This window comes from Uloborus diversus, chromosome 1 (genome assembly GCF_026930045.1).
Source record: "Uloborus diversus isolate 005 chromosome 1, Udiv.v.3.1, whole genome shotgun sequence".
NCBI lineage: Eukaryota > Metazoa > Arthropoda > Arachnida > Araneae > Uloboridae > Uloborus > Uloborus diversus.
Genome location: NC_072731.1, coordinates 178,657,087 through 178,683,371, shown reverse-complemented (window position 1 = coordinate 178,683,371; position 26,285 = coordinate 178,657,087).

Here is a 26,285-nt window from a genome sequence, read left to right as displayed (position 1 = left end):
AGAAAATGAAATTTCTCTAAAATTTGGATGGAAAAAAGGAGATGATATTTAACTGGGAACATATTTAAATTAAATTCATTTTTCAAGTCTGTTATTTTTGATGTGTTTTGGGCAGACGATTAAAAAAATCCCATTAAACAAAAGTGACAAAAAAAAAAAAAAACTTTACTTGAGAAAAGCCCTTCTAAACCGCCATGTAAAACACCTTGAACAACAATTTATCTAGAAGCTCCAAAAAAATTCTATCTTGCAGAGAAACATTAGATACTTCGATTGGTATTAAAATTTTAAATATACGAGTATATTTTACACTACCTACGTTTTCAATGAGTGTTAATTGCCTTTTTAATTATCAATATCCTCTTTAATAACAGTCCTATAAAAATATCTTTAGCTATTTCTTTTCCCTGAAAATTCATTTTGATTTTTCGGCATTGATAATTTACGTATGATCAATAAATCAGTTCATTGCAGAAACTGACTTATTGATGCAATGTTAAATTTACAGACAATTATAATACATTTTCTTAAAGTAAAAACTGATTTTCTAATTGACGGAACGCACATACACTCACACACACACACAAAAAAAAAAAAAAAAAAGAAAAAGAAAAAAAAAAGAAAAACAACTAAGAATACATTCGGGTTCTGCAACTTTTAAAAAAAAGGTAAAAAAGTTAAGAGTTTTTTCGTTGATGGCAATGCTAAATATTTTTGAACTTTTTAAAAAATATTTTTAATACTAATAATAATTTTATTTCATGGAACGTAATGATTTTTTACAATTCATCAAAGAATTGAACGAAAACAAAATGTCTAATCGAAAGCTGCTTTCCGGGACAGAGGTACATGTTAGGCATGAACTAAGAACTAAAAAATTTATATTCAACCCATATGTTTGTAACTAAAAGCAGTAGAGAACCTTTGAATGAAAAGTATGGGTGGAGACTTAGTCTAATTTCAAATTTTTATATTTGTACGTTTGTTGAAATAATTAATTAAAAGGTATTTTTCTACGAGACATTAAAACTTTCATGCTTTTAATTATTTTTTGCTCTCGTAGTTTTTTTTCTTTCCTGTATTTTCTAGTTTTTCATTAGTACTTTAACTAAATGTAAATTAATGTCTCTGACTGGGATTATTTACGTTATGCATGGATTAGAATAATAAACTTTTCAAAAATTAAGCATTTAATAATTTAGATATTACTGAAATATAATATTACTTTATTCCTTCTCGTAAAGGGCTAATGTTGATAGGAATTTTTAATTAGATATCACATTTATTTTCAATGATACATATTCAAAACTAAAAATTTTTTGAAAGCCTCGCGAGGGATCTTCTGTGTGCACGGTGCGTAAAACACGGATGTGTGAACTTCGAACTGATTTTATTTTTGGAAAAAGTTGGTTAAAAAGCATCTCTAATGCTAGCTTTTAGAAAAAGCTATCAAACACAAATCTTTCATCGCGCTTTTATGGATTTTACAAATTATTTCACGAAGTTAGGTTACTGTGTTAATATCAAAAAAATAAATAAATAAAAATAAATGAATAAATAAATAAATAAAAATAAATGAATAAATAAATAAATAAAAATAATAAGATAAATAAGTAAATTTTAGAACAGTTTGAATGCATTTATTTGTCAAGCCATGTTTCCTTTTCAAAAATTAGAAACATTTCCCAGGTATTTTCTCACAAAAATTTTCTTTTAATTAAAAAATTTTAAACTACAAAGATTATTTTTTTGTCTTCATTTTGGCGCAGTTTGAAAGCCTTTTTTTGTTTTTACAATGCTTTCAATAGTCACTTCTAAAAACGCATGTTCTGTGATCAATTATGCTAAAATCCAAAAAAAAAAACCTTTCATAAATTTTGCATAACGTGATGATTTTTTACTTGAAAATAATTCCTCAGAATCAAATGTCAGAACAAAAGATGTCAAACTCCACAAATGTGAACAAAAAAAAAAAAAAGAGTTTTTGACATCTTGAACTCAAATTATGCTTTTCGTAATCACGAGTGTGTGGGTGTGTATGTGCAGGTGTGTGTAGGCGTGCTTGTGTTTGTAGACATATGTGTGTATGTCTACAAACACAAGCACGCCTGTGTTTGTAGACAGGCGTGCTTGTGTGTGTGTGAATGTAAGATATGGAAGCCACCGCGCCCAGCAGCTCGCTGAAGGAGCAGTATCAGGAGGGACCGGTCGACGGTGCTGCTGCAGAGGGAAGCGGGAGCAAAATGAAATCAAAGGATTGTCGGACGCCTAAAACAGTCAAGTGAGAACAATAAGCAGTTCGAGATTGCTCAAAAAAAAAAAAAAAAAAAAAGAGTTTCATTGGACACGTATGTCTTAACAAAAATTACGAAGATTTCAAGCGTATCCAGAATGAAGATAAATTTATATCTTCTTAAGCAACACTCAACTGAACAACTTTGAAAAACCACCAATTACTACACAATTTTTACAAGAAAAACAAACTGTTTTTTTAATAGTTAAGAAAAACATGTAGTTTAATAAATGACACTTTGAAATCTAAGTGATAGTCCGTGAAATTCATAAAAAAAAATTAACAGCTATATAAAAACTGATAAAAACTTCTGCCTAATTTGTTTAAACTATCATTGTTAAATAAAACAGCATAAAGTTTGCTTATCTAAAGTGTAAACTCTTATGTTGATAAATTAGCTATACTTAGAAAGTTTTCCTTCTTGTAACATGACATTAATTAATGTACAATTACATGACATTAATTAATGTAAATATTTACGCTTCTAACATCAAGAAAGTTTTACTTCATAAATTACAACTTATGTAAAATTATTTTGACATTGCAGCTGTCTTTTTGTGTTATGCAAACGCAGAAAAATGTTAAATATTATGCATGTAGCTTAATTTAACTCATTAAAAAATAATTGTGATAAATGATCTACGCGTTGCATTTTCTTGATAATAAAAGTGATCTCATAAATTAATCACCGGGGTTTAATAAAGAACAAGTAGCTTTGTTATATCTAACTTTTTTAAGCAAGTTCAAAATCCTAAGATTCGTAATGCATAAAAATAAGAAATGTCTTACCTACTTTGTAATAGTTGTTTAGTACGTTTTTTTTTAATTTTAAAGAAAATGTAATGCAACTTTTCATGCAAAACAAAGTTTTAAGGAAATTCTTCATACGAAAGTTGCAGTTTTTTTGGCCAGGGGTGGGGAGATGAAAGTTCAGTTTTAGTATTTTTTTCTTGAAATTCCTAACGTTGAATTTTAAAATTGTGCGCGTGTGTGTGTACACTTATGTATTACGTGAAATTTTGGAACTGGAGAATGTTGGCTGTTATCGGTGATTCGGTGGAAATGTTCGGGATGTCACAGATATATTAGCTGCGAAGATGTTGATATTCATCTGCTAATGTCGACATTTACTATATTTTTGAATTCTACAGTAACACACACACAACTGGGTGTCCTGAAATAGACTGATGGTTTCCAAAAATTCATACCCGGAAAACGATTAAGGTTATGCAAACAATTTTTGCAGAAACCTCTAACAGCAGAGAAGATTTTTTTTTTTTTAATTTTAGTTCAAAAATTTACAATAGACGTCTTAGCAGACAGTGAGCCCGTAAATAAAAAGGAAATAGTTGCAAATCTCATTAGCTTTTTCGAAAAGTTTAATAAATAAATATGTTTAAAAGTTTCAAAATATCCGCCGTGTGCTGCAATCACATGTCGTAACCGGAGGACGAAATTAATATTCTATTGTAAAGTAGATTTTCCAATAGAATGGCTGCACATTCTTCATTGATTATTTTTTTCAAGTTTCTCAAGGTCTGGAAATTTTTCCGATAGTCTTGGAAAACATTGCAACTAAAATCAGAATTTTTTAAGAGGAGAAATGTATGACCTATCTCGAGAAGAAACTTTTTAAAAACTTAATAATGTTTTCCCGTCGTAAATTATTACAAACACTAGTCAGCCGACCTGTAACCACAGCCGGCGGTGGACATTTTGAGTAGATTTTTACTGTTTCAAAACCGATGAGATAGAATGGTCTAGTATACGGTTTACTGACGGAAGTCAACGCATCTATTAGTTTTCTAATTAGCAGTTTTACCCCCTAAAATCTTTGAAAACAATAAATGTAGTTTTCAACTATGCGTCCTAGCTATACAATGCAGTTTCAATTTAACATGCAATACCTTTATTTTAGCAACCATTAGGTCTAGTTGCATACTTCCAACTGCGAAAATTGTGAAAACTAGATGCAGTGTTGAGATGTTGAAAAATTAATTCTTTAAAGTGAAAAAAACCTTTCTCAAAAAATGCGAAATTTAACTTTTAATGCGGGCCTTAGGTCCTCCAAATAATAATTAGAGAAATAATTTATTTTAAACGTATTACTAACACAAAATGAAAAAATTGACATTTGTGCTACAAAATGCTATTCAAAAATTTATGCAAATTTTATGCCATGATACGCAAATACACACTGTAAAAACTTGTGCAATTTGAAAAAAGAACAAAAAAAAAAAAAAAAAAAATCTTCTCTATGCACAGATGTAGTTTTAAAACCTTGCTAACCGCTGTATTTCCCATCAAAAGGTGTTATTGATGGCGAGTGTTAAGTGGTTTAAGGCACAAATCCCTGCGTTTCATATCTTGGTAAATATTGGTCGTACTTATGTCAAACTTTTTGTGTTTGAATTATTTTTCAAAGGAGTTTATTTCTCTAAATATATGTTAGAGGACTAGTGTTCGTATAAAAAGTTAAATTTTGTATTTTCTGATTCATTTTCTTTTTTGCTTCAAGCTTTCAGTACCTTAACCATCTGATTTCGAACATTTTTGCAATTGAAAGTATGCATCTCGACTAACGAATACGAAAGTAGGGGTCTTACAGGTTACAAGGGAATACTCTACATATATTCCTACCCAAACCCAGTAAAACTATATGTTTTCAGGGATATATCTTGTAAGACATCTTTTACATAGGTTTTAAAATGATAAGGTGGAATGAACTACTTATATTTTTCTTTAATCTGAGTTTTTGATCAATTTAGTCCTAATACTAATTAAATGATCTGATGTCTCAAGGTTTTCGAAAAATATGTTGGAGAAATTTTAGGAAAATAGGGGTTTGAAAAGTTTATGAAAACATTTTGTGAATAGCATGGAAAAAAATAATAAAATGCGGATGCGATATTTTTTCTACTTTTTTATTTTTGAAATGGCTGTTTCTGAAAATGAACTAATGTAACTAGAATATATTTTTTCTTTTGAAAGTCAACTAATATTTCTTAGAACATTATTTGCCAGTTAAGTACTTACTATCTTTTATGAATAAGATATTGCAGTTTCAGAAACAAGAAAGAATTACGCTCTACGTTTTCAGAGCATGAGCGATGTTCTAATTTTTTAATTACATGCTAATAACGAGAAAATGTAAGCGTTATAAGTTAAAGGTCTAAAAAATCCTAGAAAAGGATATAAAAAAGGGAGACCATGTTCTTAACTCGGCAAAAAAGATACTTTATTAAAATATGAAACGAGAAAAAAGAAAAAAAATGTCTGAATTAAAAGAAAACAGCAGTTGATGCAGATTTATTTTTAAGTTTCCGAATTCAAATGTAGCTTTTCACAATTTTTTCTCTGAAGTATATTTATAGCGATGCTGTAAAAAAGAGCTACATGGTTAAAAATAAAATATTGTGCGTATAATATTACCCCATAGAAATGAAAATTTATCACGACTTGAATAAATTGAGATAAATCTTTTTTATTATGCTTTTAGGAAACAAATATAAGGAACATCTTTGCGGTTTTTTAAAGATTTTTTTTAAAAAAAATTCAGCTTATTTTCTTTTACTTCATGCAAGATTTAGTTATGAAACAAAAAGCACTTCATCACAAAAATGAAAATAAATGTTTGCGATCTTCATATATTTTTTCCGTGTGCAAAGTAGCTACACTTATAGCTACTGCATTATTAGTAGGTTTTTTTTTTTTTTAACATTGCTGTTTTCTGTCACTAATAAAATAGGAACTACTTATGTTTCAGTAATATTTTATCATTTTTTTTGTGCTAATTAACAAAAGTTAAGAGAAATATTATTTACATTTTCAGCTTCATGAATATATTTAGATCGGTAAAAAGTGGGCATGTAAAAATATTCTTTTACATGCCAACTTTTTAGTATGAGTTTCTTAAATTACAAATTAATATTACATATGTGAATCATTTGTAACAATGTTATTTTCCTTATACTTTCCTTCGCATTTGCCGTAAAAAAGAAAAACCTATTATTACTCCAGATATTAACTTCATTTTGCTATTTTGTGCGATTTTTTCAATCCTGGCCCTATAAAAATCAGTCGGTTTTGAAGCAAAACATCTGAAAATATAATTTGGGGCAGAAACGAAAAATTCAAGCTTTTGTCAGATAGCAAACACAGTAAAAGGAAATCAGGTTGTACAATGTCGGGTGACGCAACCCACCGCAATTCATTATACTTTCCAGTGATCATCTTGAGCAGTCTTTCATAATAATGTTTCACATTCACGCCTTTTCTGTTGACAATCGCTGGTCATTACACTTTCTCGACATTGCATTATTTCCCATACATTACACCATATGATTTCCCTTTTTTCTGATTGCTACGTGACAAAAAATTAAAAATCTGTCGAGTAGAGGTGCTTTGACAAAATGGAAAAGAGGGCTTTACAATTGAAATATTTACATTGCTTAAACAATGAAAAATGTGTTAGTATTTTAAACAGTCTGTTAACAAAAATGTCGGTCAAAAATTTATTCCAGTCATGTTAATTTTAATTTCCTTACTTACATAAAAGCCTTAAGGGTCAAACTATATATATATATATATATATATATATATATATATATATATATATATATATATATATATATATATATATATATATATATATATATATATATATATATATATATATATATATACACACACACACAGTGGCTCCCAAAAGCGTTCGTACACTTTGAAATGTTTTAGTAAACCCAAAATAACTAGAAACTGAATTCGAATATGAAGTCCAATATTTTTTCACATCATTCCTATGTCATTCTAAATACAACCCATTGTAACGTTGGCTTTTCTCGGATGACTTTTCATCCAGAAGCTCACACCTCTTTGCATTGAAAAAGGTGTTCCTTGTAACACCGAAACACGTGTCTGCAATTTTTTTGCAATTTTTGTGCTTAATGGCGTTGGATTACTGATTTTTTGAACAACCCATTGGTTTTTTTTCAAAATATTGACGGATCTTCTTTTTGAAATGAGTCAGAAAACGAAGAGACAGAGAACACGCGACAAAAGTCCTCGTACACTCAAATATTTTCGAATAAATTCATAATTAAAATTATCCTATGCCGTTTTATTAAAATTTTTGAATTGTGTTGACCTTTATAAGTCATTTGGCTTTAATTTTTTGTTTATTTATTCCTTAATATTTTGCTTATTACTGTAAAATGGCTGGTATTCGTAAAAAACCGCAAACACCATTCAAAATTTGAGTTTTTTTCCCCACAGAAGTGGTAAATTGGTTTGAAATGTCTCTAAATTAGTTAATTTATTTGTTTTTATAGTAAAGCGCTTGATAAAATGCTTTAAAGAAAGGAATCGAATCGAAAACAAGGTAAGAAAAGGTCAACCGGTAAAGTTGACAAAACGTGATCGGAGATGTAAAGTTAAAAAATTTATGAAAAATACACATTTGAGTGCTATAAAAGTTTCTGCAAAGTTAAGTGAAACATTTTAATTTTCACCTAAAATTGTTCGCCAAGTTCTCTGATTAGCTGGATTAAATGGGACCTCTTCCCGTAGAAATTTTCTTGGTCATGCGAAAAACAGAAAGCTTACGCTTTTCGTCGCAAAATCAATGATAAATATGCTAAAAATGTTTTAGAATCACGTCTTACTTAGAGATAAAAATTAATTTAACATTTTTGGTTAAATTGTTGTATAACTGTAAGTAGAAGAAAAAAATAGGAACTTAATCTTAAGAACTTATTTAAATCAGTTATTAAGGACAGTGGAGCTGTTCTAGCTTGAGGGTGCATATCAGCATCAGGACTTAGTAGTTTGTAATTTTTTAATAAAATAATGAATCATGCTGTTCCTTTAAATATTTTAAAAACAAATTTTTAACTGTTAGCCAAAAATTTGGTTATTGGAAACAACTTTGTTTTTCTATCAAGATAACGATAGAAGCACACGGTTTCCAACGTTTGCGTCTAGTGCCTTGAAAATTCTCCTAAAGTTTAGAAAATACTTCCTCAATCTCCAGATTTTAACTTAATGCAAGGTATTTAGAGATATCTGGATGCTAGATTACGAAAATAAGGCTTTAAAATGAAAATAGAGCTAGAAACAGTAAGACTAGAAGTGTGATTGAACACTTACTCAGAAATTACACGCAAAAGAAAGAAAAAAAAATGAAATCTATTCCCAGACGTTTAAAAGGTGTTGTTGATACTACATGATATTCTACTAAATAATAACTTAATAAAAAGTTAGATTATTCAATAATATATACACATTTTGCAAAGTGTACGAAGACTTTTGTGAGATAAAATTTCCGGCACTTTTGGTTTTTGATTTTTAAAAAATTAGTTTTTAATAGTTTTTAAAAAGTTTTCATGTAGTTTTGTTAAAAATTGATCATAGATCTTATAATTAAATACCTATTCCGAAATATTAATTCTAACCAATGAATTGGGGCCTATTTCGTTGAAAGTCGTAGGTGTACGAAGACGTTTGGGAGCCACTGTATATATGGTAAAATTCAGAGTTTTCTGTTGTTTTTCTCTTTTCTTTATTAGTTTAGTTTTTGAGTTAATTGCACAATGTTGTTTTATTACTAAGCTAAAGTAAGAAATTGAAAGAAGATAGCAAATAACTGAAATGAAAAAGTGACGCTAGTGAACTGTTTTATGTAATATCGATTTTTATCAGAGCAACAATACAAGAAAAAAATACTTAGAAAACAATGTACCACACCAAATATCTGCTAAAAAATCGATGAACATTCTCCCCATTTCGTTCTTATATCAGATTTTCAACTTTTGATTTTGACAAACATTCTTATGATTCTGAAACTCAAAGAAGGCATCTTTCGTCAAAAATAATTCTACCCAGAATATTTGGCTATGCAGACGATATTCTGTAGGGAAAATATGATGAAATTCGGAAATGATGCCGTAGTACTCAAAAATATAGTTCGCAATCGAATACGGTTGAGAAGATATTTTTTTTTTTCAAATTTAATACGAGAAGAATGAAATTATTTTCCACTGCAAAAATTTTCTGTTTCAAATAATTTTGTCAAAATGGAAAATGTGTGAATGTTGTGCTCCTAACTAGGAAGCTTCACAAACTACCTGCCAGCTTCGCTCGTCAACTCCCTTTCGCCGCCTTCGGCGGGTGACAAGCGATTATTTTAAGGTTTTCTTTTATCAATTCATATTTCCGGCTCCATAAGGTTCCGACGGATGAGACAAGTGGAATAGCTTTCGCTGGATGTTTTATATCCAGCGGTGTCACAATTGACTGAGTAAACATTGACGGGCCGGAGGGGAGAGGGATACAGACACAAAAACAGACTGACGCAGACGTGCACAGATTTCAATTGTGTTAAGATTTACAAAATATGTACTAACAAAGAAATGTTTTGTTCTAATAAATGATAAATTAGAAACACTTATGACTGATTAGAGTATGCTTTTTTTTCTTCCATTCTCTTTTGAACAAAATTTTTTCCCTTATTTGACTTAAAACTATGATTGCCATTAAATAGCCACTCTGATCAAAATATATATTTTCTTTTAGTACATTTTTGACAGTGTAACACATTTTTAAAGTAAAATATCCTCCACTCAGCTAATATAGTTATATATTTCTTTCCTTTTTTTTTAGTTCTAAACTAATTAGATTTTGAAATTAATTTTTTTAAATTCAGGTTTACTTTTTCGTACGTTTTTTTCTTAAATGAAGGTGACTAAATCGACTGTATTTTCGAGAATAACCCAAGCAGAAATTGGTATTTATTTCTTATCAAACAATAAACTATTCACTGGCGTGGTGGACTCAAAAAGTGGCGACCAGAGAAATAAAAATATATCTTTTAAAAAATGTATAGCAACAGCACTGAACTATATTTTGTTTCTATTATAAACATCTGTAGCTATTAATCACAATAAATTTCAAGCATGTACTTACTTGTTTGAAATTAGAATTTTTTTTTTAATTTAAATAGTGAAGAAAATCAAAGAAAAAAAATTTATCGTCACCAAAGAGCATTTTTTTTTTACTTCTTCATTAAGTTAGAGGCGGTTACTGAAGATCCAAAAATCTTCGAAAGTCAAGCCTCGATTAGAATGCTACTGCCTTCAAAAATAAATAAATAAACGTATATTTCGCGTAAGTTTTATTTAAGTAACCAAAAAAAAAAAAAAAAAAAAAAAAAAAAAAAAAAAAAAAAAAAAAAAAATCACATCCCCAACAAGTGCCACATCGCTAATATTACATCATTTCTACCAGCCTGTTTCTTTTCTGCCCTAAGTTATTGGAGATTGCGGTCAACTTAAAGTTAAATGCACTGCGGGAATATGATTGAAGAGCCCACATCATTGCAATAGCGACATTTTTTTTTCCAATTAGAATATGTTTCAACCGAAATAAGCATAAATCTTTGACAGTAGTTGGTTATCTACTTGGAAAGCTACTTTAGATTGATAAGTTTGAAATCGATTTCATTACATAAAAGTGAAAAAGGTTTTTTTTTTACTGAACCTTTACAATTTCCGTTCAAGTGCATTTGATACTGAAGTGAAAGATAATAGAAATGGCGTTTTGCTTTTTATGCATGAAAGGTAGGAGTAAGCAAATTTAATAAATTCAATCGTAGTGGGTCATTTGGAAGTGAAATTAAAATCCATTATTTTTGTCCTTCGGAAGTTTATCGATAATTTTATTGAGTGAAAGAAGTAAAATATTCTTTTTACATGTATTCAAAATTCAATTTTCCTATCTATACGTATAAATGGTAAGTACATATCTGAATGACTATGATCACATTGAATATATTATAATTCATTTTTAGTCTACTTTCTCAGTAAAAGTCGGAGAGAGAGAGAGTAGAAAAAAGCATGGAATAAGGCTTAATGCATCTAAAAATAGCGCGAAAAGAAAGTTAAAAAAAAAAAAAAAATAACAATAAATAAATAAATAAAATAAAATAAATAAATAAATAAAAAACTGGAAAGTAGGGTGATTCGAACAAAATCGAAGTTCAAAAGATCTCGGCAAGGACACTTCATCACTATATTTCATTTTTTGATTTGAACAACTTTTCGCTAATTTTGAACAGTTCAAGAACACTTAACATCAGCGCCTATGGGGAAACTGAATGTCAACATAGATTCGGAACTTAAAGGCGGATTTACTTCAAACATTTTTCTTTTTTTTTTGGAAATAGCTCTTGACAACCAACTTCCGACTCCGATTTCTAGAATTTTGGGGAACTTGACTCCGACTTCTGTGCCCGAAAATTAGTCGGACTTCGACTCCCCGACTTCATGCCTAACTTCGTAGCTTTGACTAAAATTCATACACGGAGGAAAAATGACTGACTCCGTCTCTTGGAAATTCGACTCCGAGTCCTTTATCCCAAAGTAAGTCCGGCTCTGACTCCACAAACATTGGTAGAGTTGCGGACTTTAAGGGAAAATGACCGATTCCATGTTTTTGAATTAAAAACTTCGGCTCCCGAATCTGACGATTTTTTTTTTTTTTTTGATAATGAAAATTATTTCGTTAAGTTGACATTTTATTGTTGTTTATTTGATTTTGAAAGTACATTTATCCCTTTTTTTATTTTTTTCAGCATCAGGGGAAAAACAAACGATTTTTTTGGTATGATGTATTTATTTTAATGGGAGCTTATTCATTTCAATTTTTTTTGAAAGCGGTTACAGATTTCCTTTAATGGAAAAAAATGCATTACCTGCTTTGTTTAAGGTGTGGTTCTACTTTGTTTATTTATCTTTTACGCATCTAATTCTTTAGATGAGCAAGGCATATTTTATTTCTAGATGTCAGCTTAAAATATTGGAAAATTATATTTGAAATAATTTGCAATTTTAGCTAATTTTGAGAATATTAATCAGGTTGTAAAAAGTCGATATTGGTATACGAGAAAGTAGGTACGTTTAGTACTGGACGGAACTTCTTGTTTGTTAAGAATTTTTGAATGGGTTCTTTAACAGTATTAAGTGATTTGAGTCGAGCTTTTCGAATTTGTACGAGGAATTTACACACTACCACTCAAACATACAAACACAAATTTTATGTGTTTTATACTGGGTGTTTCTGAACACTTGTGCAAAACTTCAAGGGGGTGATAGTACTTAGCAGGACAAACAAGTTCAAGTCCAAAATTAGGGTCAAAAACGTCTTTCGAAGGAGATAGGCGGCATTGAAGTTCTGAGTCCAAAGTTTCAAACGGGGTTGGTTCCAAAATTTTAAAAGTATTTTTTTTCCGCAAGAGCATGCTTTAAAACATAGGATCTGACCATTTTTTAAATAATTTGTTCAAGTTTAATATTAAAAAAAAAAACTTTAACCCGCGCGCTTTCATTGCTTATGCTTCTGCCGATGAAATCACAAGTGATGAAATGCCATTCACTGTTGCCATTCACAGAGCAAAATATTTAATTCGTATCTTTACTCACGTGTATTGGCAACGATATGGTTGATAGCAAGCGTCATCAAGCGTAGAGTGCAATTTTAATTTGCTTCTTGATTATTATAACGTGGAAACGTGGTAGAAAGATACACCAAAGTGCATCATTTATGACGTCATCAAGACCACGCCTTGTTTGAAAAATCGGACATTTAAAAAAAATAATTAAAAAATAACTGTTGGGAAAATAAATGTATTTTCTGGGTCCATGTCATTTTTTTTTTTTTTTTTTTTTTGCTTATTCTATCAATTTCAGTGACGAAAAGTACTACTTTTGACTGAAGGAAACAACCCCATTATACGCAGAGTAAATTGAGTTAGAAGAAATTGTATTCCAAAAAACAACATTTTACTTTTTATCGTTGCCAAAAAAAAAAAAAAAAATCAGAATCAGCGTTGAAAATAGAATATTTATGTCTTCCAACATGACATATTCTCTTTTGTTATTCAGTGCCTGTGCAATGTGCATTATTAGATCTGTGGCAAGACACTTAGTCTATCCAACTTGATGGTTGCGATGATACATAAAGTTGAAAATTCCTCTAAGACAGCAAATTGCGCCAACCTGGCTGGTGTAGATCGTGAAGTTCAAAGGACCCTGAAGGGAATATAAAAATGCTCATAATAAATGTTTTATACAGTTCTGTGATAGACATATGTGCATTTACTGTCCCAAAATATGCATTTACAGGCCCCCAAACCTATAAATCTGCCACTGGTTTTTTTCACTTATCACAGAAGTAGTTTTCACAGTTTTTAAAAGGCCCTAAAGGGGGGGGGGACAGCTTTTTTATGTCTAACCAGGGGCTAAGCAACACCAGGCCACTTTCCCCAAAGGTATTGATTTAGGGTGAAACGTTGGAAGATTTTGACCGCAACTTATTGAAGGTGCTCGAGTCAAATTAGTGCACATGGTGAATCTTCGACCGTTGTCAGTGGAACCCGTGACCATTTAGCCACGAACTCGGTGCTTCACTGAGCTCGGCAGCATACTATTTGACTATGTACCGAACGCAACAGTACAATAGACCTGCAGTCTTAGTGCTCGCGCTCGTTTCAAGCGCCCTCCTTTTCACTTCATACTTCACTTCATGTACCGAAAGCAACCTTTTTAAAAAAAACTATGAGGCAGTATAAATAAAAAGTATTACCTTCAATTTGAAATAAGACCATATTTACGAAAACATAATTTTCCATGAAATTGAGTTTTATTACTGTCCCTACTACAAATTAAATCATTATGAAGAAGGAAAATTCGTTGTAAAAATTGATAATAGCTATAAATTTTTGCTTTCTGTCGGAATTTCGAGTATGCACAGCAGGAGAAGAATCCAAGAACAAAATTTTTTTTCGGGTATGCATATAGGCTGGAAAGCTTGTTTTGCATTGATAAGTTGTTACGAGAGGAAAAAGTTGTGAGATACACAACTTTGTTACCCAATAATGGTATTCATTTTCAACACCAAATCGAAATTTATTAAATGATACTGGGATCAGAATATTAGTTTCCATCAGACGAACTCTGAAGCACAATTATAATTCGTACTCGGGCATGGACAGTATCATAGGTGTCTCAACATGAAGGGTGAATGAACAGTAAGGGTTTTTAATATCACGAAATATGTAGTTGCACTGCGTTATCTCCATAGAGTTTGTTTCTGGCAGAAATTCCCTTTAAGAGAGCAGAATATTCTGGGAGGGGGGGGGGGAACAGAAAAATTCAGCTTTCTCTTTAACGATGTTATTTTATCTCTCATAACAAATGTGGCTACTATGTGAGTGAAAATAGTCACCTGGTTCACTTCCCCAAAAAATATCGGCAAAATATTTATCAGCCGTCGTTCGTCATGTGAAACATAGAAAACAGCTGAAAACATTCATGCCTTTTTACTCCAGTAGAAAAACATTCGTTTTGTATGGAAATTCATACAACCTTTTCAAAAACTTTTGTTTCGGATAGCCAGCATATTTCATATGGAAAAGTAGTGATTTTTGCTGCCTATGTCTTCATAAATCTTACTAAATAGCTTTAAGTGGAGAAAATGATATTTGACAAAATATAATATTTCTGAAGCTTCTCAAGAACTTTCCTCAAGTCAGATGGTATTTACTTTATTATGACATGGCGATGCAAAACACTGTAACGACTACTACTTCAATCTGGAGCGGCTCTTTAAATCCTTAATATTATTTCATTTTTCTTGAAACTAGAGAAAAATAAACTTATGCAAAGGCTAATTCATTACAAAAGCAACTGAAAGCTGATTGGTTTCACCAAGTCACAGTCTCAGTAAAAGTTTTTATATAATTTCTCCAATTTTACCTTTCACTTAAAAGAGAAATTAAAAATCTTGAGCCGCTTAACGTACTGCGAGTCATCCTGTGTTTCATCCTAGTTTCTGTCACCTCTTTGCCGAATATTGCAGATTAGTCATCTAATTCATCCAATATAATATTCAAAGTACCACCCATATTTATAATATCACCTTCATGGTGACAAAGACAACCGCAAGCATTTTCTACAGGTTTGAGAGCATAAATAATGACAGGTTTTTTATTGCTTTCTTCTTCGGAGAAAAATATTGTGCACTTTTATTAAATTAAAAGTTTTGAGTGTTTTCCTTAAGCTTACTGAAGCATCCCAACATTGTATTCTGACTTCTCCAGCGGGTTTTGCAATCTGTACCGCACTTTCTCAATTTTGTCTAAAGCGCGAATTTCTGGGTTTTAAATTTTAGCGACGGTTTTCGAGAACGTTTATGATTTTTATGCATTTTCTCAATTGCTGAACGGATGAAACTGAAACCTTCAATACAAATTCATTTTCATCGTTCATTATATAAGATACAAAGTATTTCTTGCTCTTCTTGCAGAAATACGAAAAAGGTGATTCGAACTTCAAATCACTTTTGCGAAAATATTCGTTTTATGAGCGGTAAAAGTTGGAAAAGGTTTGCATAGAAAATATTTGCGGGATTGGAAATCTTGAGGGATTGTGCTCTCAATTTCGCCGGACTAATCCTGCAAAATATCATGCGGAATCCAACAGGATTCGGGATCTGGATCGGAAACACTATTTGTAACCAAGCCACATGACCTCGTAAAGTGCTTTTTCTTTTTTTGTGAAAATCACGCAAGTTTAGAATAAATGAAGGATACCTATATATTGTTTATGATAGTTTTTTTCTCCTCACGTTTTTCTCCGACTTTATTGTGTACAATTTTCAACTTGAAAACATTTTAACATTTTTTCTGTTATTCAAAAAAACGTTTTGGAAAAGATAATTTTTTGAAGAAAATTATAAACTTTTCGCCTCGTGCGGGAAATCTAAATACATTTTGATTCGGATAAATTTTTTTATGTAAGATGTGGGTCGGAAGGGGCAACTTTTTATCAACTTGACAAATTGATTTTCGAAAAAAAGTTTTTTTCCTTACCCTCTAACGGCTAACTGGCGGCGGAACCCTTCTTATACTTCGGCGGAACCCAAGGCTCCGCGGAACACACTTTGGGAAGCGCTGGTCTAGCTCTTAGTCTTAGCTTTTAGGCATAGCTTATTAGGCTTAATACTTAGGCCTAACCCTTAGGGTTAGCTTTTTAAGCCTAGCTTTTAAGGCTTAACACTTAAACCTCACACTTTGGCTTAGCTTTTGGGCCTAACACTTAGGTCTAAGTCTTAGGCATAGCTTATAAGCCTTATTTTTAGGCTTAATTTTTATTTTTAGCTGTTAGGCTTGACTTTTAGACCTAGCTCTTAAGCTCAGCTTTTAGGCCTAGCCTTTTAGGCTCAACACTTAGGCCTTAGACTTAGGCCTAACAATTAGGTCGAACTCTTAGGCTTAGCTTTTAGGCCTTACAATTAAACCTAACACTTAGGCCTAACTCTTAGGCTTAATTTTTAGTCTTAGGTTTAAACTTTACTTTTAGGCTTTACTAAGGCTTACTTAGGCTTTAGTTCGGCTGAAACCTAAGTGTTACACCTAAAAGTTAAATCAGAAAAGTTGAGCCTAAAATGTTAAGCCTAAAAGTTAAGATAAAAAGTTTAGCCTAAAAGCTAAGCCTAAGATATAGGCCTAAGTGTTAAGCCTAAAAAGCAAGGAATAAAAAACTAGGCCTAAAAGCTAAGCCGAAAAGCTGCGCTTAAAAGTTAAGACTAAAAACGAAGCCTAAGTGTTAAGCCTAAAAATTAAGCCTAAAAGCTAGGCCTAAGAGCTAGGGTATAATTGTTAAGCAAAACAGCTTTGGTACCCAAAAATGGCGGTGAAGAGGGGGGAAAGGGTCACGACCCAGATTTTGCTGTTTTTATTTTTCAATCTAATTTTCAAACGTACTTTTGGTCCCATCTTTCTACTTTTTCAGGAAGGGGGAGTGGGTTTTGCCATGCAACCTTGTGGGGGGGGGCGCCATTTTTGAGGGAAAGTATTCTGAGCTAAAGTGCCGGAATATAAAGACGCGCAAAAATGAGATTAGCCATTGGCCAGCTCAAAAATCATTCGACAGTTTATTCTTATAATTATGGATCATCGACATCTCTGCTACTTAGGAACTTCTGATCAATAAAGTATCTGTTGCAATCAGAGCATGATTGATTAGTATTCAGAAACTTCAGCGCGAGTCGACTTTATCATTGACTCTTGGTAGCCAAGTGCTTCGACTAATTAAAATGACAAAGGATTTTAATCATTGAAATTTTGATCTCGTCCGTTGCTAATTTAGATGTCCTGGTGCATCCTTTAAATTAATTATCTAATTTTATTTGCATTGTACTCTAGTTTTAAACTGCTGGTCCATCGCTCTACAACATCTTAAAACTCTAACTTTCGCAGGAAGTGCGAAAAAAGGTTATGTGTTCAATCATTTTAAATGGACTCAAGATATTGCTCGATAGACCAAAACCATTCAAATAATAATAAAAATCATCATAATACTAAAAGAACGGACATTTATGTTAAAAAATCACGTATTTGAAATGCATTCATTAGAGAAAAAAGAATACCTAATATCCTTTAAAATTAAAATATTAATATCGATGCCTTATGTTTATTTTATGCATCAGATTTTCTTCGTGCTGCTTTGATATTACAGAAATTTAGTTAACAACATTTATTTTTTACCCATTGTCTAGCTTTCATTTATTCCATCAGTAAAAATACGAAGCTGTAATTGCGCTATGATTTGAACTAGAACAGGGGCAGAGTAGGCAAAGTCATTTTGTGGCAGTCACGGCAGATATTAAATTAGGGTTACTTCTTTAGGTAGTACTTTACACTTCAATTGGAAAACACAAAACCTTGAAAAAAAATACTGTTGTAAATAGATCATTATATTTCTTTAAAGTGAATACTTACGTCAGGCATGCAAAAGGTCAGTGGTGCTAAGAAGGCTGAACTCGATCCGGTAACTTAACCGTTTTACTGATAAGACAGTCATTTTAAGGGAATAAAGAATAAAAAAAGTGGTAGAAAAGTAACGCTATCCACTGAAATTTAAGGTTAATCCACTGGAGTTGGGGTTAAAATCTCAAATATCAAAATATCACTTAACAAGCAATTGCTTCGTTCAAATGTAGAAGAATAGAAGTAATTTTCACCCGTCATACCTTGACGGGTGACTTTCTAGTTTGTTAAATAATTTCTGTTGAGTTTGGTTTTTCAGCTGTGTTATAGTTATTTAGGCATGCTAGTTTCAAAACTGTAGTTAGTTTTCTTCTACCACGTCAAGTTTTTCCTCTACACCTTATCAGAGAGTCACGACTCTCTGCGGAATTGAGCATGGATCATAGGAAGCACTATTGGACTGCCAACATAATGACGAATGTTTAGCGATAACTCAAAATGGAGCTGGAAGAATGTTCTTCTTCACAAAAGGAATTTATTTGGTTCAGTCCCGATAGTTCAATCCCATTTAGTGTTTTTGAGTGAAGACTATAAAGACATAAAGATAATCATTGATTTTTTTGCAATATCAAATGCACCAATAGATCATTTGCGTTGACCTTAAAATGGTCTGCTTTCTTTTTCGGCAGGAATGTAGATAAGCCAAGTATCCTTGCTTTTTCTGTTTGTGGGATAGCAGAGCTCGTGAGAAACATTGGGAGCAGTCGAACTGGCCGCCAAGTTCCCACCTGAAACCTGGTGATCCAAACATTCTACACCAGCCACTTATCGACAGAAAGAACATTATACTTCCACCTCTGCATATAAAATTGTGTCTCATGAAGCAATTCGTTAAAGCTTTTCCAATTAAGGAGACTGTTTCAAGTATCTCATTTCAGCATTTTCTAGCCAGTCATTTGAAAAGATGAAGACCTGTGTTTTCCATGGTACACAGATTCGGCAACTTGTTAAAGATGAAACTTTCATCGGAACAGTGTCGAAAATTCAAAAGAATGCTTAGTTAACATTCAGAAACACTGTTAAGGACTTTCTTGAGAAATGCACGAGCCCAGAATTACGCCGAAATTATGTAACAACTCTTAGAGAGCTTCAAAATGCTTGGTTGCCACTTGAGCATCAAATTACATTTTTTACATAACCATCTTGCAAACTTGCCGAAAAATTTTGGTGCTTTCAGTGGTGATGCAAACAGGTTGAGCGATTCCACCAAGATTTGAAGGTCAGAGAGACACGATATCAAGGTAGACGGGATGCACATATGATGGCTGACTGTCGCTGGAGCATCAAGCAAGAATGTCCACAGATTAAAAACTCCAGGAAAAGCTATAAGCGAAATTTGCCTTAATATGTGCAAAATTGGAACATTGAGGCACATTTTTACTTCAAAAATTATTTTTTATTCGTAAACTTGTTGTAGAAATTTGGTGATAATATTTTTATTCCTAATTGAATTTCAAATAGAATTTTACTTCCAAAACTCAAAATAATAATGTAAGAAATGAAAACCAGAAGAGAACTCTGAAAGATACACAGAAGAATTTAAAAAAAAATAAAGGAAAAAAAAAACATAAAAATATGATAGAAAAAAAAAACATTTTACTGTGTCATTTTATTTTATTTTTTTTTTCCGAAGGGAGTCCGCAGAGGTCTGAAGTTTGGGAACCTCTGTAATACAGACTTTGTATGAATAAATTTGTTCATTGTAAACAGTGATTTGGCAAGATTTTACACTATTTTCCACAAAAATATGCACAATTTGTATAAATTTCGAGGGTATCCTTTAGATTGAAAAGTTGACGCGATAGACAAAAACCGAGATTATTTTTGGATCTAGAGGTTTAAATAGTTAAGACAACTAAAAGTTAACTGAAAATAAGGCACAGGTTTAAGACAACGAAACTGCTGTTCCCCGGTATTATCAGCAACACCTGTTATTTCCGTTACAGAATCTAAGAGCGAATTTGAGTGCATGTAGTTCTTCTTATCTTTAAAATGGTACAAAATTTGAAAGGATTAGAGGGTTTCTTCTTTGCATTAGAAAAACTCTTTAAAAAAAAAATCATTTTCGAGTGAGGTCTAGTTAATTTTTCCCTTGAATCATTTGATTTTGTGACCTATTTTGGTCTAATCCGATAAATGGTGGGGATTTATAACGAAATTTAAATGCACAATATGGTTCAAATGCCTATGCTATTAAATTTAAAACTTATAAATTAAAAACGAAATAATGGACAATAATCTCAGACTTTGTTTTAGCTGTATTTTAAAAAAATTATTACGTAAAACGTACCACCGAATTTGCACTAAGGGCATTGCGTAAGGTAATTAATTTGAAGGAAAAAAAAATTGGGAAATTTAACAAAGCCGTCAATTGACCTCGTTTTCTAAACTTTTTTTTTCTTTGCTTTTTTTTTTCGTTTGCGAACACACCGAATGATTTAGCTTTGTAAATATTCTGCTTCTCTGTGTTGTTTAGTCTTTCTATTTTCAACATATAATGCGACCTTTTTATTCTTAATTTTATTCCTTAATTGAAAAGTCTTTTGTTCTTCAAAGTGGCAAACTATTATGATAACAAAGCAGCAAACAAGAGAGGGAAAGGAATTAAGAACTTTTTTGAGTTGAGTTATCCTTATCAGAATAGAATTAACTTCTTAAAATAATCTGGTTTAATTGATAAGAAAACGTAATAATAATAATAAAAACTATTTAGTTTTTGTTGGGTAAAATGTTTTTTTTTTTTTTTTTTTTTGGTGGGGGGAGAGACGATTTTTTTTGTTTGAAATAAATCTTTAGCTTCTGCTTAAGAGTTTTATTTCTTTGCTTTTTTAAAGAGTAAGAACGAAAGTATATGATGAAAAGTAAACTTCAGTTTTTCAAGGCAAAATGTTTCAGGGAAAAATATTTTGATAAGTTTTTCCTCTTAATAAAAGTTTGTTCATATTAATGAATGTTATGGTAGGTTTTTTCTGTTTAAAATTTTGCGTATGAGCAATATTTGCTTTTTAACCCAATATTTTTACGTTGGGAGTATAATTTCTTTCATACTTTTATTTTTTCTTTGTTTTTCTCCACTTTGGAAAAAATTGAAATTATCTTTAGACTGTTTCAGAAAGCTCATAATTTCTCAGCTAATGTTAAACTTAAAACCAAAACAAAAGCAACATGAGAATATCAAAACTAAAATTTTCTTCTTACAATGTTTAAAAATATAATATTTTTATTTACATGTGTTGCAAATAAGTGCGTACGGATAAATGTGATTTAGTTTAAAAAATTACGTCAGAACCCATCCGATGGAATTAGCCGAAATCTGTCGGCGAAACGGCAACTCTAGAAACTTGCCAATTCTCATTAGTTTGCTCAAATTATTCACTTTTTAAATTACTAAAACTGAACAATAGCTTTAATAATAATAAAAAAAACACTCATTAAAAATAGAAAAATAGTATTTATGGAGCAGAATTTGTTCTGCAGTTTGTTACAAAATCCAAAGTAGGAATCTGCATTCTACAAGTTCACAGGAAGCTACCGTGCGCCTGTAGCCCGTATACTGCACGTAGCATAACGCCTTCCTTGGAAAGGCGACCTGTTCATACTAAACTGTTCACTGGAACCTGCTCATACTGGAACTAAAGGTTTCCAGTAGAGAGCGTGTAGCAGTTGGTTTACTTGCCTATTTACCGAATGAGGGTTTTTTTTTTTTTTTTTTGAGAACATTTTGCGCAATTGCCTAAAGCGCCCCAAAATAAAATATTTCGTAACACTACATTCAATTACTTTTTCATTTATTATGGAAGTTTTCTTAAAAATAAAAGAGGGAATTTCTTTACCACCAGGAAGCTTCCGGCCCCTTGGTGGAAGTTGCTGTCCCTCAGCAACTTCCTAGAACTTTAAGCAGTTACATTCGAATCGCTTTGCGTTTTGAACTTTCCGCTTTCGTTTATTATGTACTAACTAACTCATTCATCATAGTTTAGAAGTAACGGTTTCATTGGCATGCTCATAATAGCAATATATTCTGGGGACTAAATTATTTCGGCCTTGTCGATCTTGCCGGAATATAAAGATAATTACTCGAAATGTGACGATGGTGCTAAAATCTCTAGCATCAAAATATTCCCACTGCAATTTTAATTTCAAATGCTTTCGTAGAATAAATGCAAAAATGCTGTGAAAGAAATTTGTTAGGCACTGATACTCCAGTATCATATCGATTAAAGTCAAACTATAGCATTTGATATATTTCAACCATTGCTTGAAATTTTAAATGTAGATGATGAAATTCAGGCCGACGTTTTTACATCAGAGTTTTTCACCGATTTTATTGACTGCTGTGCGTGACACTATCTTTAGGTCCTTTTGTAATGTAGTAAGATAGCATTTAGAATTTAAAACGAAATATTGTGAAGTATGTTTAAATAAGAAAAAAGTATTTTGTCTTCCTTTGCATAACGTTAAAGGAAATAAGCTATAAAAGTGTTCTTTCAGACCATATAAATTCATTTTCTGTGCACAAATTGCTAAAACTTTCACCTCTTTAATTTCAAAGGGCCTGCAAAGCTAGGAATTAGTGCTGACCTTAACCCAAATGAAAAATATAGCTTAAAACAAAATGTGTTTCAAGCTAAGCGGGGTGTATTAAATGAGGTATAACTAGACTCTAGGTACACGACGATAGAGAAACGTTTCATGAGGGAAGGGGGGAGGCGACATCTGAAATCTTTTGAAATTAAATTCTAAAAAGCGCAATTTTAGGTCCTTGCATACGTGTTGTGTGTTCATAGATATAAGTTTCAGCCTCATGGGAAAAGCGGGGCAGTATGACCTCCCTAACTTCCTTGACTGCGCCACTGGTGCACGGATGTCCCGAAAGCTTCTACTGTATATTATGCCATATCAGCACGGCATACAGCGATTGATAGGGTTATTGACGTTTAACTCCGGTATCAATTATCTTGTCTTCTTCATTAAAATTCAAAATTTCCTTTAAAATCTACCTGATCAAAAGTCAGTTGCAGGTAAAACACTGCAGCATTCCATTTAGCCCTCCATTTAAGAGGTTCAAGCCTCATTTCAGATCATGAGAAGAAAACAAGTCATATTAATGTTTCTTCGAAATTATTCACTATTCCCCTAAAAACATATCTTTTGACATGAATCTGCTTATGTATGGAACCCAGTACTACCAATCAGATAATACTGTATATCAATTTCTAACAGTTGCTTTATTACATTAAACGTGTCGATTTCAAATCCTTAACAGCTGTCTAAAAAAACACGCTTTGAAAGCACCAGAAAAACGCAGATCGCAGTTTCTTTTCAATATTTCAAAAATACCGACTTATATCATATCTCATTTAATCATCTTATCAAAGTTTATTTTAACTCATTGAAAAAGTCATTGAACGCAATATTAAACAACCTAAATCAGGCAATATTTTCTCTTTGATTTAATACTATCTTCATGGGATTTGCGTATATCTTTCTCGGAAACTTTCAGTGAGCTGGACGTATAAAAAAAATGTGTTTGCTTTGATGATGATTATTATTATTCTGCTTTTTTAATCCATTTATGTAAATATGAGAATCTGATTTAAAATATAAGAGATATCTAGTAACTCCCAAAAATGTCTTGTACCCAAGGCTATTTCCGGATTTTCTTAGTGAAAGTTTTATTTGTCAGAATTCATCAATTTAATCATTAGCACTAATTCCAAGGGTATTGCAATTAGTTTAACAATTTCTACACATTATTATCTTGCTTTCGAACATGTCAGTAACCGTGTTTTTGCATATTGAAAACGAGTGACCCTAGGTGACATCTGCTTCAAATCTTCTTGAAAGTGGAACGCTTTAAACTGTGTGTAAGGGGGGGGGGGATTGTTTGATTGAATAAAATATCCCTATATATTCTAAACTTGTTTGAATGTAATTAAATGTGTTCATTTAGTCATACCCACTGGATTGTAAAGTAATAAGACGCAGCTTTTCATGCATCATATGATGTTTTTATCCTTTCTTTTGAAAAAAAAAAGGATCTGGTGGGATAAAATGGTCATAAAATCGTAGGTTTTCAACTTAGGTGGATAGTAAATACAATCAATTCTTTAAACACTTCAACTTTTTTTTGTTATTATTTTGCATTGTATTATTAAAGAGCACGGTACATTGAATTTTAGGGTAAAAAAATCTATTTAAGTAGTTTGATAGCACTTACTTTTCTCTACGCATTTTGGACCACTTTACCCCATGGGATGGGGAAAAGTGCTCATAGCATGGGGTAAAGTGCTCAAAGTTTAAAATAGATGCAAAACCATTATAAATAACCCTAATACTTGTAACTATAACACAACCGAAATATACAAGTATATGCACGGGTATATGCGTGTATACACGCATATATGCGTGCCGTGTAAATATGAGTAAACACGATCCTATATGAGTAGATACATGTATACATCAGATTCATGCATGCACGTGCCTACTCAAGTATCTGCGTGTATACACGAGTAAATAAGCATGTATACGTGATTACCTACAACAGTGTATACGTGTCTACACGAGTATATATTACGTGTCACGTGTATATACGTGTCTCGTGCATATGCGAGTATATACGCGTATAAAAGATAATCATATGTGTGTATGCACTTGTATTTCGAATATATACGTGCATACCTGAGTATATACGTGTATAGTAGACGAATATACGCATATATAAGTGTACATACTTACATATACGGGCATACACGGGTTAATTCGTGGATACATCCAGTGCATGTTTGTACGTGTCTACTCACGTATATATATATATATATATATATATGTATGAAAGCACGAGTATATACGCATGTATACGTGTAAACACGATTTTATACCTGTATAGACGTATAGACGTACATTTGCTTATATACACCAGTACATTTATGTATGCACGAGTATGTACGCTCATATACATGCATACCTACAGAGTGAATTCAAGTTCTTGGGCAAAAATCTAAGGGGTGTGAGAGGGCAGGATAATAAGCAAAGAATCATAAGAAACTTATGGTCGCCGACGCGTTACATGCACACAAGGCCAGAAACTAATGGATGCAAAATAGGTCACAAAATTGTTGCACAAAGACCATTTTACCCAGCATTTTAGTTTAAGCAATATTTAGAGCAGTTGTTAAAAGTTACAGTCTGTAGTAGCTCTAATACACGTATCGCACAAAGGCGCAGCGACTGATGAAAGTTTTTCAAAAGTCTCGTTATTGCAACAGAGAGTGCTTTATGATAATATCTATTACAGCTGCAGGCCTCAAATTTCATCAATCCATCTACAAATTTCTTAAAACCTAAAATGTTGAATAAAATTGTCTTTGTGTAATAAATCTGTGACCTGTTTTGCATCTATCAGTTTCTGGCTTTGCTTGCATGTAGTGCGTCAGCATTGTGTTTGTGACCATATCTTCCTTATGATTCTTGCATCCTATCCTTCCCTTTAACACCTTTTAACAGTTTGCCAAAGAGTTTAAACTCACTTTGTATACGTATATATCACATGCTTGCATGTCAGTGTCTACTCGAGCACGTACGCGTATATACATGTTTACCTGAGTATATAACTGCCTGAGTGTTCATATAAATACGAGTATAAGCGAGTGTATACGTGTATAGTATAATGCATGTCTGAATAGATAAAAAATAATTGTAGATAGTTATATATGTATTTATTGGTGCATTTACTTAAATACGTATATCTACGTGCCTACACAAATATATGCGTATACATACGCATATACTCGTACATTTAACCCCGTTTACAGTAAAAACAATACATATTAAGTGAAATTAATATTTAATTTATGCATGCCTTATACGTAAAGATTAAGTGACTTTAGGAGAACAATATTCGTTTTAAGCCTAATATTATGACCACTTTACCCCCATCTTACTTAATTTGCTCTAAAAAAAATATCTAAAATAGATTCAGCTAACTGCTAATGAGTAAGAGTTCTTGAGAAATGTAGGAAACTTTCTGTGCAGTCAATCTGTTCAGAATTCTAACAAACGAAATTTCCCAAAAAAGTTAAAAGAGGTGTTTAGATTTTTAAAAGTTTC